General features: G+C 36.3%; 1 protein-coding gene across 8 annotated transcripts in view; it reads right to left on the reverse strand.

The window, feature by feature from the left end:
* Positions 1–14,365, reverse strand: part of adgrb2 (adhesion G protein-coupled receptor B2) — a 371,126-nt gene that overhangs the window by 161,726 nt on the left and 195,035 nt on the right. The window lies entirely within an intron of this gene.

Raw genomic sequence — 14,365 nt, forward strand, 5'->3', positions numbered from 1 at the left:
TAAAAGAGAGAGGGATGGGAAGAGTGAACAAGAGTAAAACACAGAGAGAAATAGACAGAGAGAGAGAGAGAGAGAGAGAGAGAGAGAGAGAGAGAGAGAGAGAGAGAGAGAGAGAGAGAGAGAGAGAGAAAGAGAGTGACAGAGAGAAGAGAGAGAAAATTGTCAGAAGTAGGAAAATGGCACAAATACAAAAAAAGTCAAATAGTCTTCTATATGGAACTGATTCTATCCAGTCAGCTATTAAACACTATTATGTACCCCATTGTTTGACACAGATCAGAAGTTTAAAGAAAATAATTGTTGGTTAACAGCAGCTCTGACAATAGTTCCAGCTGCAAGGGTTATATTAATGTTAATGTGTTAATTTTTTAATGTGTTCTGTGATAACATCTTTCACAGGGACTTGTAAGTCGGAGGCTCCACATAAACAGATTTAAAATGGATAAGCACTGACAAACATTTTCTGTGAGATGCTTATTGAATTATGTTTTGGAAGCAATCTCCAGTGTCACACTAAGTTTGTGAGAGGAAAAAGGAAGAGAGAAAGGCTGGCTGAATAGCTGCTAGAATGAAAAGGATAACAGGAACTAACATTATATGTAAAAATAAATGGATGAAATGTATGATGGGTCACACTTTCATAAAACATTTGAGATTCACAAAAAAGATGTGAGGCAAAAGAAATAAAACATTTTAGGAAAAAATAATCAACGATGGGGTGGTAACAGTAACTTTTATTAATTCTTCTAACTACCAGGAGTGTTTCTCAACTACTTCTTTTTTTTTCTTTTCCCCTTAGGAACTCATCTGTTTCCACCTACCTCTTTCCTTTTATGGTTTCTATCTAAAAACGAGTGAAGAAATCACTTAGCTAAAAAGGTTTCGAGCAAGACTAAAAATTTGCACTGAGAATATTCTTAGCAATCAAAAGAAGAAGAACTGTACAGAGATTTTCACAATTGTTAGATTCTGCAATCCTCTTCTTCCACTTTCGGCTTTTCTGATTCCCACATGATCATGATTTCCCACCTAACTTCTCGGCATCCTCTACTCCCACACCAATTACCTTCGTCCTCATTTAACACTCATCCACATATCTGATCTTTGTCCTTCCTCTTGACATCTTACCTGGCAGCTCCATCTCCAACATCCTTCTACCAATATAACCATCTCCCTCCTCTGTACATGTCCAAACCATCTCAATCTAGCCTCTCTGTCCTTGTCCCCAAAACAGCCAACCTGAGCTGTACCTCTGATGTGCTTGTTCCCAATCCTGTCCATCCTCGTCACTCCTAAAGAGAACCTCAACATCCTCATCTCTGCTACCTCCATCTCTGCCTCATGTCTTTCCCTCACTGCTACAGTCTCTATCCCATACAGCAGAGCTGCTCTCACTACTCTCTTCTACACCTTTCCTTTGATTCTGGGTGTGTTTCTCTACTCACGCTTTTATTATGACATGTTTTGAGTTTGCTTCCTGGTCCTGTTTCATCTCAGATTAGTGATTGGTTAATTTCCTGATTGTGTTTGTCTTAGAGTTTGGTTAGTGTGGTTATTTATACCCTCCTGTAGGTTTGTCTCTTATTTAACATTTAAGTCTTATTTTGTATTTACATTCATTCTCAATCAGCTCTCTAGCTCCCTAGCTAGTGAATCGTATCACACAAGATTCGATACTGATACGGTCCCTGTCTCAGCACACATCGGCACTCCGGTGACTCCATTTTCAAAGACATGACCACATAGTCTAGTCGCAGTAGGACCAATATATTTGATATTAATTTTTATGTTGTTGGATGTATAAGATGAAATATACATTGTGTTCTGGCTGGATTGCAGACTAGATAGAAGATTTGTTAAGAAATCGTTAAACACTCAAGCGAACCGTATGTAGAACGTCAAATAAAGTTGAAAGTCACTAATGTAAGTAATCTTTTGAGATCTACAGCAACGATAACAAGCTACTTGCAGTTGGAGACAAAGTTGGCTTGAAAATCCACCATTTTTTCCAGCCGAGAGGCTTTAGTAAATATGACCTCACTGCCGTTAAGGGAACGTAGCAAGCATTGACGATCAACGGTTTCTGTGGTGTTATTCCTTGTGGGACTTTTTGTAGTTAGTGAATATTTCAGTACAATGAAAGGATTTTTCAGTGGACACAGTCAGTCCTTAAAATGGCCGACTTCCTGATCAGTGCCCTGTACTACAGAACTAAGGAACTGACATGTTGAGTTTTCAATACACTGTACATCAACTCTGCTTCACGGTGACCATCATACAATCCAATTATTATTTTCCTAAAAGATTACACCTTGTCTTGGTTCATTCAATATTCCCTTAACTTGGTTCTCAATCCTATCACTCAAGAATTTATTACTTATACACATTTCATAACACACGTCTGTTTCTAACACACAGTTGTATTTCTTTTCTTTAGCCGAGATTTCTTTCTGCCGAGCTTATTTATATTTTCAGAAACTCTATTATAAATGTTGCTAAACATAATTTGATCGAATTTGTCAAAACAACATCAGCTTATTACCAAAACCGGATAAAGTAAAGCTTAGACATCGAGACCCGGTATGCCGCAGGAAAAAGGAAGAGAAGAGCAGAAAGAAACATGACAAGCTCTAGTTAATAAGACAGAATGACAGAACAACAAACAAGCAGACACCGATGCAGACACAAGCAGAGAAGCTGGATGTGTCTGTAATCCTAGAGATTGGACAGTGCTGTAATGATTCACTGTCATATACTGTGTGAACCCACTTCTGACTATGTCCTGCTCCATTGTTTTAAGTCACCATAAACCCCAAACTACAATTTGTTTTATACAATGCTTGAATACAGTATGTGCTATATACAGTGAGCGCTGCAAGCCGATCCACGCAGCGTGTGTAGCAGTCCACAGCGCTATGCTATTGTTGCGCTTTGTTTTCAAATCAAAGTTTTCACTCTGATTTCTTTCTCTGTTTAAACCTTTGTGTGTCTTGTAATCTTCAAAAAGTATTAGTTCAGTTTACACACATATCTGTTGAATACAAAAAGAGTTTTTGTCATTGCCTCACTACCCATTGTTCCCGCTACTTAATTTCCTGCATATTAGCCATTGTCTTGTAGAGCCTGTATGACCTCTGCCTATTTTGTTATATAATTTTATCTTTTGAATATTTTGGACTGTCAGCTAGTCCCAGTGAGGTTTTCGAGAGTGTGGCTTTTGGGACTTATGCCCTAATGTACTTCAAAAGCCCTCTGTCTTTTGAAGACTGAGAAACATTTATACCACAAATAAAGTACAATACTTAAAAGTACATGAAGCCTGTCTGTTTATCAGCGCTTATTTTACATGTTCATATCGCTATACAAGGTTTTAAAACTTATGTGTCAATCTGTTAAACAGAACAAAACAGTACCTATTCTGTTCAGCAGATGGCACTGTTGTTAGTATATGGCCAACGGACAGTTGTCATTCATTCATTCATTCATTCATTCATTCATTCATTCATTCATTCATTCATTCATCAAGGGTTGGTGAGGTAATAATAATGCAACTTTTGATGAGTCATAGTCTCAGGAGGCTAAGCTCCTCATCCCTTCAAACCTTAGCGATGCCCCTAACCAATCCCCAAGTTCCGATGTGTATCGTTGACCCCGTCATAGCTAGAGAATATCACATGTATAATAACCATGACCTAGCCTACCCAGGAGTCTTAAAGAATGGTGATTAGTATAGGTAGTATACTTTAATTTATTTTCAATAATTTAACAAATTACAGTACATTTGGCGAATGCAATCCGATAGAAAGTTTCTTCACTAAATAAAGTTATCTGCTTTAAAAAACTTTAATGGCGGTAACCCTAAAATGAAATCACTAAAACTACGTATCATACATGCATCGAAGTATTGTATCGTATTTGTACTCATCATGATTCTGTCTGATGTCTGCATACCAACAACGTTAGGTTGTTGATAGCTACATTAACTTAGTTGATAAGGATGGTGATGATCACAAAAACAAAGTGCGCTCTAACACTAAAACAAAACTGTCGTTCGCTAGTGATAAAATATTTTGTTGTGTGGCTATCATCCATCGTAAAATTTCAAATTCATAGGTTAAACTCTGATATATCAAAACTCTGATAGTTCTCAGGTTTATATACAGATATTCACACATGCACTGTTACCTTTAAACGCAGGTATATAGTGTTTGAGATACATAAATGTAAAGAAAAAGTATATAGTAATAACCACATAACTGTTTTTCTCTTTATACCCAGGCTGTCTGGTGGCTCTTATCTAAAGACAAATGTGAGATAAGAATACATTTGCCATCAGTAAAGTACTAAGAGAAAAAAAAAATAAAATGGTAAAGCAGATTAATATCTGCAGGCAATTACGCTGAAAAGAGATTTGGGATAACATTAATACAGGAATTAATGAGAGTCATCGTTTCACTTTGATACTAGAAGCACTCACTATTCCTCGTTCTTGGTGAGAATGAAGGAGAAAAGTGCAATTTGTTTGAGAAAAAAAAAAAACATTAGAGTTTTTTTTTTGTTTTTTTTCTTCCGAATCCAGAGTTACGTGTATAACAAGACTTATATTATCACTTCACACCAATTATCTTGTGGAATAAACAACAAACTAGCATGATGCAATAGAAAACACACAACTTAAAAAATACAGGAGGTTTGTTCAAATGCTTAAGCTGCACTTTATTTCTATATCTATTTTAAACAAACTCACTTTTTTATTCTTTTAAAAAGAAGAAAATTGAAAACTTCTTCACTTTCTGGATAATTATGTGTTTTGTTTTGAAATCAGAAATCTAGACTTAATCTAAATCTTCTGACACACAAAAGCAATTTCCCACATATATATAAGTTAATAATAAATGTCATGTTTTGTGAACATTTAGAGTTATTTGTAATATTCTAGAACATCCACGAGACAAGCTTGCTCCACTTAGGACTTTTATTATAGCAGCTATAATCAATTGTTCCCTCAGCAGCTTGTCATGTTACTAATAAATAAATAAATAAATAAATAAATAAATAAATAAACTAACTTCACACTACACAGAGTTTCCCAAGGCAGCAAATAGTGACTGCTGATACTTACATAATAATCTCCTAACAGAAATCTTCACCATATCCACACTTTCAACATGTTTTTTTTGTTTTTAATTATGTTTATTATTGGGCCCTGTGAATGTTTCTGTTAATATATCTGTGATTTTATAACAAACAAGTAATCAGAACGTTCAACAACACCTGACCAGTCGGATTTAATAATTCAACAAAGCTGTGTTACAAACCAACATAACTCACAGTGATGTAGTTATGCATCATTACATTTTTTTTTTAACCCCAGTTATGAAGATTTTGTAAAAAAAAAAAACACCACCGCAGTAGTGGACCTATTTCTGAGTAGATTACTGTGACAACTTTAAGACATTTTGTATCATGTTAAACCCTTGAGCTTAAAGATTAAATTGACAGCCCATACCTGTGTAATGATGTTTATATGACCTGTTTCCCAGCAGAGAAGCCCTCTGACTCAAACCTGACACTATTCCTACCTCCTGCAAATGAATATCTTCTGTTGTCTCCATCTCCATATGATGCATGAGCTGACTGGGGAAATGTGGAGAAATATGTGTTTAAGCCGATTTCAGTATGATTAATGGTGTATGTTAAAAACATATTTGCTTTTCCAATTGAAGGCTCATGGAAGATGAAGCGCAAGATGGAAAATAATGGTCTTGCCATCTCTACTCAAAGCAACTCAGCTAATATGCAAGCTTTTTTCTTCTTCATGTTTAAAGTGCTATTAAGGCTTATTCAGTACACCTGCAACATTTGAGGCCTAATGCTGTTCTCTTGATTAATCAGGCTAAGACCGGTCATGCGAGTTATGACAGGTTGACCTACACAAGGAGGAAACACGCAGCTTGAGATTATTGCATATGTAGCAGCTGAAAAGTATGATGAATAACACTAATCATCTGATGCTCATGAACCTGATTGGTGGTGTGTGTGTGTGTGTGTGTGTGTGTGTGTGTGTGTGTGTGTGTGTGTGTGTGTGTGTGTGTAAAATGCATGGGGGTGGGGGTGGGGGTAGTTGTTGCTGCTCAAAATGGTAAAGTCATCGCTCAAAGAAATAAAGAGATTAAAAAAAGGAGATAAGACAATTCAATTGCCAGGAAAGATGGCAAATTAAATGGGAGACATGAGTGTGTGAGGGAGAGTTTTAGATAATTTAGTTGTTCTTATAGTATTAACCATGGATATAAATTAGCTGCAATATACAGAATGCCTTATAAACAGTATAGGAAGCACAAAAAATTCATTCATTAAAGGAAGGAACGAAGGAACGAAGGAAGGGAAAAAGAAAGAAATGAAGGGAAAAGCAAGGGAGGAAGTAACAAAAAAAGATAAGATATTCAATTTAATTTTATTTGTGTAGTGCTGCTAATTCCCTTAGGTGGAAGAGGAACCAGAGGAACCAGACTCAATAGGGAACCTATCCTCATTTAGGTACCACTGGAGGGTGTGATTATAGAAGAAGAAGAAGAAGAAGAAGAAGAAGAAGAAGAAGAAGAAGAAGAAGAAGAAGTCCATGAATATCCATTAATAAATATTCAATATTCTATGAACATTTTGGTTCTCTGATTGCCACAAAATAAACATCATATCATCATTATCATTACTATTATATTTAATTAACAACATTGTTCTGACTGTGAAATGTTGTATCTGTGCAGGTCATACCAAAAAAGCTAGAAAAACAGGCAGAGAGGAGTGACAGCAATAGACTGCCATCCATTTTGGGAAGCATCCAGCAGTCAGATTTGTGGCTTGCTGTCACAGTAAGGCAGCTACGCTTTTAAAATAATTGTTCCTTTTTGTCTTCTCTTGCTCTTTGTTTATGATTAATACCTTTGTTACTAACTTTGTTCTTCCCTTCATGTTATTTACTTTGGCAATAATAGAATCAGGGACGTTCTTCACAAAAAGAAACAGTTTGCTGAAATATGTAGGCCGACAGAATGGAATGAGAGATAGAGAGAGCGAGAGAGAGAGAGAGAGAGAGAGAGAGAGAGAGAGAGAGAGAGAGAGAGAGAGAGAGAATACAAGTTCATTTTACGTATATAATTAAATATAGAACAGTCATATAGAGCAATTCCCGTAACATATGTCCACCTAGTTTGATAGGATTTAACTATAAAAGACTGCAACTAGAGCTTAAGTGCTTCAACTTATGTTTGACTGTTCAGTTACTATTCTGTAAAATGGAAAGAACAAAGGTCCCTTATTTCCATTTCTCTCTCTCTCTCTCTCTCTCTCTCTCTCTCTCTCTCTCTCTCTCTCTCTCTCTCTCTTACATTTTCTTTCTTTCAAGGTCATCTACAGCCATTCTACTGCAGAAATATAAATAAATAGTATACTGCCTGACCTTGAGGAGCAAATTGACAGTGATACTTCATTATATTTACCACAAGAGAAACATAAAATTACTGTACCAGCACAAAAATCTGCTGCAACCTGCCTTTGGGACAAGCAGTGAAGTTTTACAAATATTCATATAGGCTGGCCAAATATTCAGGTTACTGGCTACTTGCTGTTTATGATCAATAACTATTTTATTTACCTTGATTAATTTAACCTGTAATTAACCTTTCGTTGTTATGTTATATTTGTTTTGGCAAAAAAATCGGTTGCCGTAAACTACTGACAGACTTGAACATGGAAATAGAGAGCGAGAGGGAGAGAGAAAGCGAGAGAGAGAGAGGAAGAGATGAGAGAGAATGCATCAAGTTATTGATGCCTACTACACTTCTCCATTCCCCACAAGGCTGTATGGGTATTTATCATCTCAAAGGCACCTGGCCTTTGAACCTCAATATCTATTGACATCCTGTGTACAGCAATGAGTAGGAAAACTTTGTGTTGTTTCCTTTCCTGTTTCTCAGAGTCAAACTTTCTCACTCGATCGTTCCACTCATCAGCTGAACGGAGGACATGCTTTTGCTATCGATTTAAAGCTGAATGGATGATCAATTCATCTTTTTGTCCTTATCAACAGTAAATCAGGTCTGTTAACTTGCATTTTCTCGGTTTAATGCATTCTCTCATTTCCCCTGGATTAAATTCATCCCTGTCTTTCCTATAAAAACCTATCTGTTATAGAATATATGAAACATCTGCTTATCCTGTGACAAGCTACAATCTAAGAAGGTTACTCTCTGAAGTGTAAAAATGCACCTTAAAACTTGCCAGCATCAATTAATCAAGGTATTTTAAAATTTTCCTTAAATATAGCATAAAATAAATAAATAAATAAATAAATAAATAAATAATACATTAAAAGTTTAAAAATAAAAAATAATTTAAAAATGAAAATATGTATATATTAATAATATCTAAAATAAAAAAAAATGGACAAGGTCATTATAAAAGCATTTCACTGCATCTCATTGCTTATATGTTTGTAATAAATAAAGAAAATTATATTAAGTTGCTGTGATATAAGAGAAATAAACATTATCGGGATGTTCTCTTATTGAAAATTAGTCAACTTCTTTTTGTTCCACATCCACATTACACCACCTCATTACTGATTATATTTCTAATCAACATCCTGTTTTATTCTATAAATAAAGTAAGATACTCAACAACAAGTACAAAATTGATACTCAACACTCAAGTGCGAAAGTTGCTCAGTGATTTGGAACGGCACAGCAGACTAGACATGTTAGCATGTTTGTATTTGGACAAAGTCTGTGACAGATTCTAGTGTCTTTGTTCAAGCTAAGTACAACAGAGTAGCTACAAGCTGCTTCACCATGTTTGGTCCTAATTCTGGGCACTGTTATATAACCACACTCTACTGATCTGAGATAAATATTTTCTAGAATTGCATATCTCTAACAAATCTGAGATTTCTGTCTGAGACGGCCAAGATGGCGCCGTGCTCAGATGGTGTCTCCGCTCCTGGTCTCTCCGCTTAGACTGTGCTTAGAATAATGATTTATACACCAGACGTACACTGTAGCTGAATGGGAGCTAGTGTGAGGATTTGCAGTAGTTTTCTGAATGAAGTGCAGCTGTCTGATGTCTAATGGAGTTTCTAGAAAGACCAGTAAAGATGCCATTACAGAAATCAATGCATGAATGAAGTTTTATTCAGATTCTTGTGCGTTAACCATCTGATTGTGGAAGACTCAATTTGTAGAAGTCTCAAACTTTGCATCAGCTAAAACACAAGGATTCTTTGTGTTTTGTGGCATTGAAAGTTTACATCCGAGTATCCCTTCTGCTCTACTATAGAGTATGTGAAATGAAGTACACCAAAGGAGAAGCATGTCAGAATTCTCTGTGCCCATAAAACAGTAGGTGAGAAATACCCGGATGACTTTCTGCAGTATGGAGATAATGCACACTGCGCTATCCCATAAGGCAACAATACCTGCGCAGAAGAGCTGTCAGAATCAAAAACTGCAGAAGGCAGCATGTCAGGTCTATTTAAGTTCATATACTATAGGTAATACATGTTGTTAAACTGTGGTTAAACTCTACTCCACTCCACTTGTGTAACAACACCTTAATAAATTGTGAGCTTGCTGAAGAATTATACTATACAAGAAAAAAAAAAACAGGTTTTGGAAAATAAACATTTTTTGTGGCTACTATGATGTTGTAGGACACATGGTTATGGCAACATGGTGGATCTAGTTTGTATCAGTACAGTATGTACAGTACCGTATCAACGGCCAAGCAGTAGGTGCTGAATCGAACACATTTCATGTAGATTTGATATCAATGTTAACCTAACTTGTTCATCTTTCCAGCTGAATATTATCACATCTGGTTTTTGCTTGTTGTGTACAATTGCCAATCGTGACATGAAAAAACATTTACAGAGAGCATCAGTAGGGCTGTAGTCATTGGTTGAAACGTCCATATACTGTAGGTTTGAGTGCCATCTGCATTGCTATTATGAGAAATTCTGTTCAGTCCATTGGGAACATGTACAGGTCAATGGTGCAGGTCAATGATCAAGCCATGAGGAATGCCACAGATGGGGTTTGCTTCGGTTCGTGACAGAATATAACTTTTCTTTCTCTAAATACATCCGAAACCAACTGACATCTGTGTAGATCTATTAGTGTAGCAAGTTGAAGTAGCTGTATTGTGTGACAATGAATTAATGAAACAAGAGCAAGTGGTATACAAGTTGATATTTTGTTGGTAAGAAAGTGGGATGGCTGATTATATGCAACTTCTTATCTTATTATAAATTTAAAATATTATTCTACATGAGAAAATATTACTTACTCGCTCTAAGGAAAATGCCCAGTGTATAAAGCTAGAATCATGTTCTCAATCAGTCTGTGGTCTGAGCAAGATCCTGACATCTTTAGCATTGAAAAGCCCAAATTTGATAAAACACTCCTCCGAGTGCTTTAAAAAACACACTTTTAAATAAACACCAGACATTTATTACCCAGCAAATGATGTTTAGAAAAGGAAACAGTGTGCACAAAACCAAAGTTGCGAAACCAAATACATACCAACATGTTTGCTGCTAACAATCTGCTACTGCAAAGCAAGACCCATATGGGACATATGTTCTGGAGGGCATTTAATAGGATGAAAACAAGATTAGCACGCAATGACTAAACTGATTCATTTTCCCATTACTTCTAGTCTACTTGTACTAGCATAGTGGCGTCTATAACAAGTACAAAGGAACAGGTACTAAAAGAAAACGCCAATATCGATGTCAGGGGCAAGCTTTCAAGGATTTTCTGATTGTTAATGACGTTTTGTCAATTTGTTGTAATTTAGTTAAATGTATGTTTATTCAACAGACTTATAAGTGAAAGGGTTAGCAAGCAAAGCTACCAGTAAGATAGTGAGGGTTAAGGGACACATTTGGGACTCTACTGTGGGAATGTAGACATTTAAACGTGACATTGCTACAGTACATCTCTAATCCATCTCTACTTTCCTGTCAATTACGTCACTCATGTTGACCCCCTCAGACACTAGCAGTCAGTTTTGTTCTGTTTAACTTTTTTGAGTGATATAACAAATAGCTTCAGCAAACGCTACAAAATCAGTACATTTTAGCCACTATAATTTTTCCATTGTAATACAAGCAATGATATATGAATGCTAGTTAAATCTATTATCAGGTGTTTGAATAGGACCAAATTAGAAAGCCTAGCACTAGAAAAGAATTGTAGTAAAATACTGGGAAGCATGGCACTGGAAGGCTGAAATAACCATGTTACCAGCATAATTTGCCATGTCTAAAGTGATTCTCATGGCCCACCATGCTTCAGCAAGTAGCTGAAGTGTCTGCTGACATGACCTGACCCTGCCTGGCGTTAATTGCTGCGAGTGAATTGCATGTCACCGATGGTCTCGCAGCCTGACATTTGAATATGAGTAAGGTGAGATGGTCTGGAGCGAAAATACTCTGGGGGACGGATGCAAAAGATTTGCTTGCAGACAGGCCGTAATCATCGTCAGTCAAAAGGACGCTTGAGCTGATTGGCTGGCCCTGCTTGCTCACGTCACTTTGAATCAAAGACAATCACAGTGATTGGACATCACCCTTACACCTTCTCCTGGCAGCCTAATGGGGGTTTTCAGGACTGTTCAAACTGAAGCTAAATTAAAATGTAACAGTCAAATGATTTATTGCTCATCGCTGTGAGGTAATAACTAATCTGAGATCTACAAAGCCCGCTCATGAAAGGTGACAGCAGTGCCATAAAGGAGAGTCAGCATACACAAACAGGTGCACGCACATCTGTGGATGTGTTTAAATAAGGCTGGAGTCGCCCACTTCAGTCCGTCTGAGCCGGAGGGGAAGCTGAATGGGGTAAAGCTGTGACTGGCAGAATGAAATGCTAATGCAAAATGCAAAGAGAGAGAGTGAGACAGATACAGACAGACTGTAAAACTAGATAGATAGATAGATAGATAGATAGATAGATAGATAGATAGATAGATAGATAGATAGATAGATAGATAGATAGATAGATAGATAGATAGATAGATGGTGGAAAGAATGAATCACTGAATAAATTTTAGTCAATTTTTAGTGTTATTCTTTTAGTGTTATTATATATATATATATATATATATATATATATATATATATATATATATATATATATATATATATTGTATTTATACATGCGATGTGAAAGCTATACTAAATAATCATATTACAACAGTCATTAATGCGTAAATAATTTATAATGAAGATGGATTTAACTGCCACAACATAATGTTCCCATGCCAATAAAATTGCATTGAGTTAGGTGACAAGGTATGTGTGTGTGTTTGTGTGTGTAAAAGACAGAGAGGGAAAGAGAAGCAATAGAAAAAAAAATTCACAACCAAAATTATAAATGAAAAACCAAATATCAATAAGCGAGCTGAAGTGAAATTCTAATATTACTCCACATAAAGACATTCTATACAGTTGTGTGCTTCCAACTTTGTGGCAACAGTTTGAGAAAGAACTGTATATGGGTGTGATAGTCAGGATTTCACAAACCTACCGTAAGCCCATAACCATGGCTACCATATCCCCTGTACTATGACTTGTCTTTTTTTTTCATATAGCTGCAATTTGCTATACCGAAAGCTTATCAAGACTAAATGTTTTCTTTGCTGGACATGAGTTGTTGTTTGTGACCTAACAAATTAGGTTGTAAATACAGGTATTAGAAATGAGCTTCCTGTGTAGAGATCCTGGGCTTGCTGTATTTATACTCCATGCCAGTTGAGTTGGTTCAGGTACAGTACATTACAAGGATGCGCCAGGAAGGCTTATTTAGAGAAGCATCAGCCATATCCCACTGGATTGAGATCCCATGGTAGGTGAAGAGATCTCAAAGTTGCCATGGGAACATCTAATGATCCCCTAGGAGAAGTTTCTGAAGTATTTGTTTATGGACATTGATAAGTTTTGTTTCTGTGACCCCCTCCAGGATAAATGGAAGGAACATGGATGAAAGTATATATACCTGAAATGATAAGAACCTTCACTGAAAATGAGAGAATCTTCAGATGATGCATAAATATGAAGCTTGAGTTCAGGACAAGACCACTGGTTATCAGCAGTCCAAACCATGCTGATGGAACACAAACCATCTAGAGGGTTTTTTTTTTTTTTTTTTTTTTTAACAAATGATTCAAAAAATCACACAGTTCTGGTCTTGTAATGGACAAGAGACAACATTTTATCTTTGTTCCAAAGCTCTAGAATCCAGGTCCAACTGAGGAAGTCTATAAAGAAGCATTTTGGTGCAATCTGAATCCCAGCATTTCACAGTGTAGATGGGAGAGTAGAAATCTACCGCATGCTTGTGTATTTCTGTGATTTTCTTTCTTTCTTCTATTGTCTCTCCCATTGGGAGGGCAGAGACAGGGCCATGACATCGGTTTAATGTTGTGGACCATTCTTGATTTAAAAAGAAAACAGCTGTGGATCCCACGTCTATAAAAGATCTAAAGACGAATCACAGGTGTATTTCATTCAAGTAGCAGTTCTTTTACAAGGTCCCTGACAATGCAGAATCATATTTATCTATCAGATGAAATTCTATCTAGTTTGCCTTTTTTATTTCACTTGAATAGTTTGTTTGTTCTTGCACTTGAATTAGCAGTGTACTGTTCACCTCCTTATCTGTCACCCCACGATTTCAGCAAGTTTTTGTAATAATCCATTTTGCTAAAGAATCTGAGGATATGCTGGAAATTAGAAACATGTATAGCGTAAAGGAACGCAATTTTTAATAAGAATATTTAACGGGATAATTTTTTTTTTTTAAACTATTGTTCTCATATGCTTCCTCAAAGGAAATTGCTTCTTTTTCACTATATAAGTCAAGTTCCACGTTCCTGAACTGATTTAAAGGACTGTTTAACAAAAATCCCATCCAAAGTCCTTTTTATGTCTTCAAAAAGAGGGGTTAGGGGTTAATCTTTGTATCATGAAGCCTTCTGAGAAACAGTTTCAAAGCCATCAGGAACCTCCTTTATGATAGCTCAGTGTTAGTTTCATATCAATGGGGTTTGCCAGTATTAACCTCAATGTACTGTTCTCTCTGGACATTCTGCACTGTATATGAGTACATGAGCTATGACCTCAGTACCAGTTTGTGCCACTTCCTCGCCCTGATTCACCACTGTTATCCTCAAAGTAGATACATCCTTTTTTACGATCATGCTTGGATGTTTACAGCCTATTGAAATGATTTACCAATTTTCTGCACCAGTGCTTGATTAGTTGTTAAACGGATGGACAGTTTCAAATGAGGTCTTACAGAAAGGA

Source organism: Tachysurus fulvidraco, chromosome 7 (assembly GCF_022655615.1).
Source record: "Tachysurus fulvidraco isolate hzauxx_2018 chromosome 7, HZAU_PFXX_2.0, whole genome shotgun sequence".
In the NCBI taxonomy this organism is placed as follows: Eukaryota; Metazoa; Chordata; class Actinopteri; order Siluriformes; family Bagridae; genus Tachysurus; species Tachysurus fulvidraco.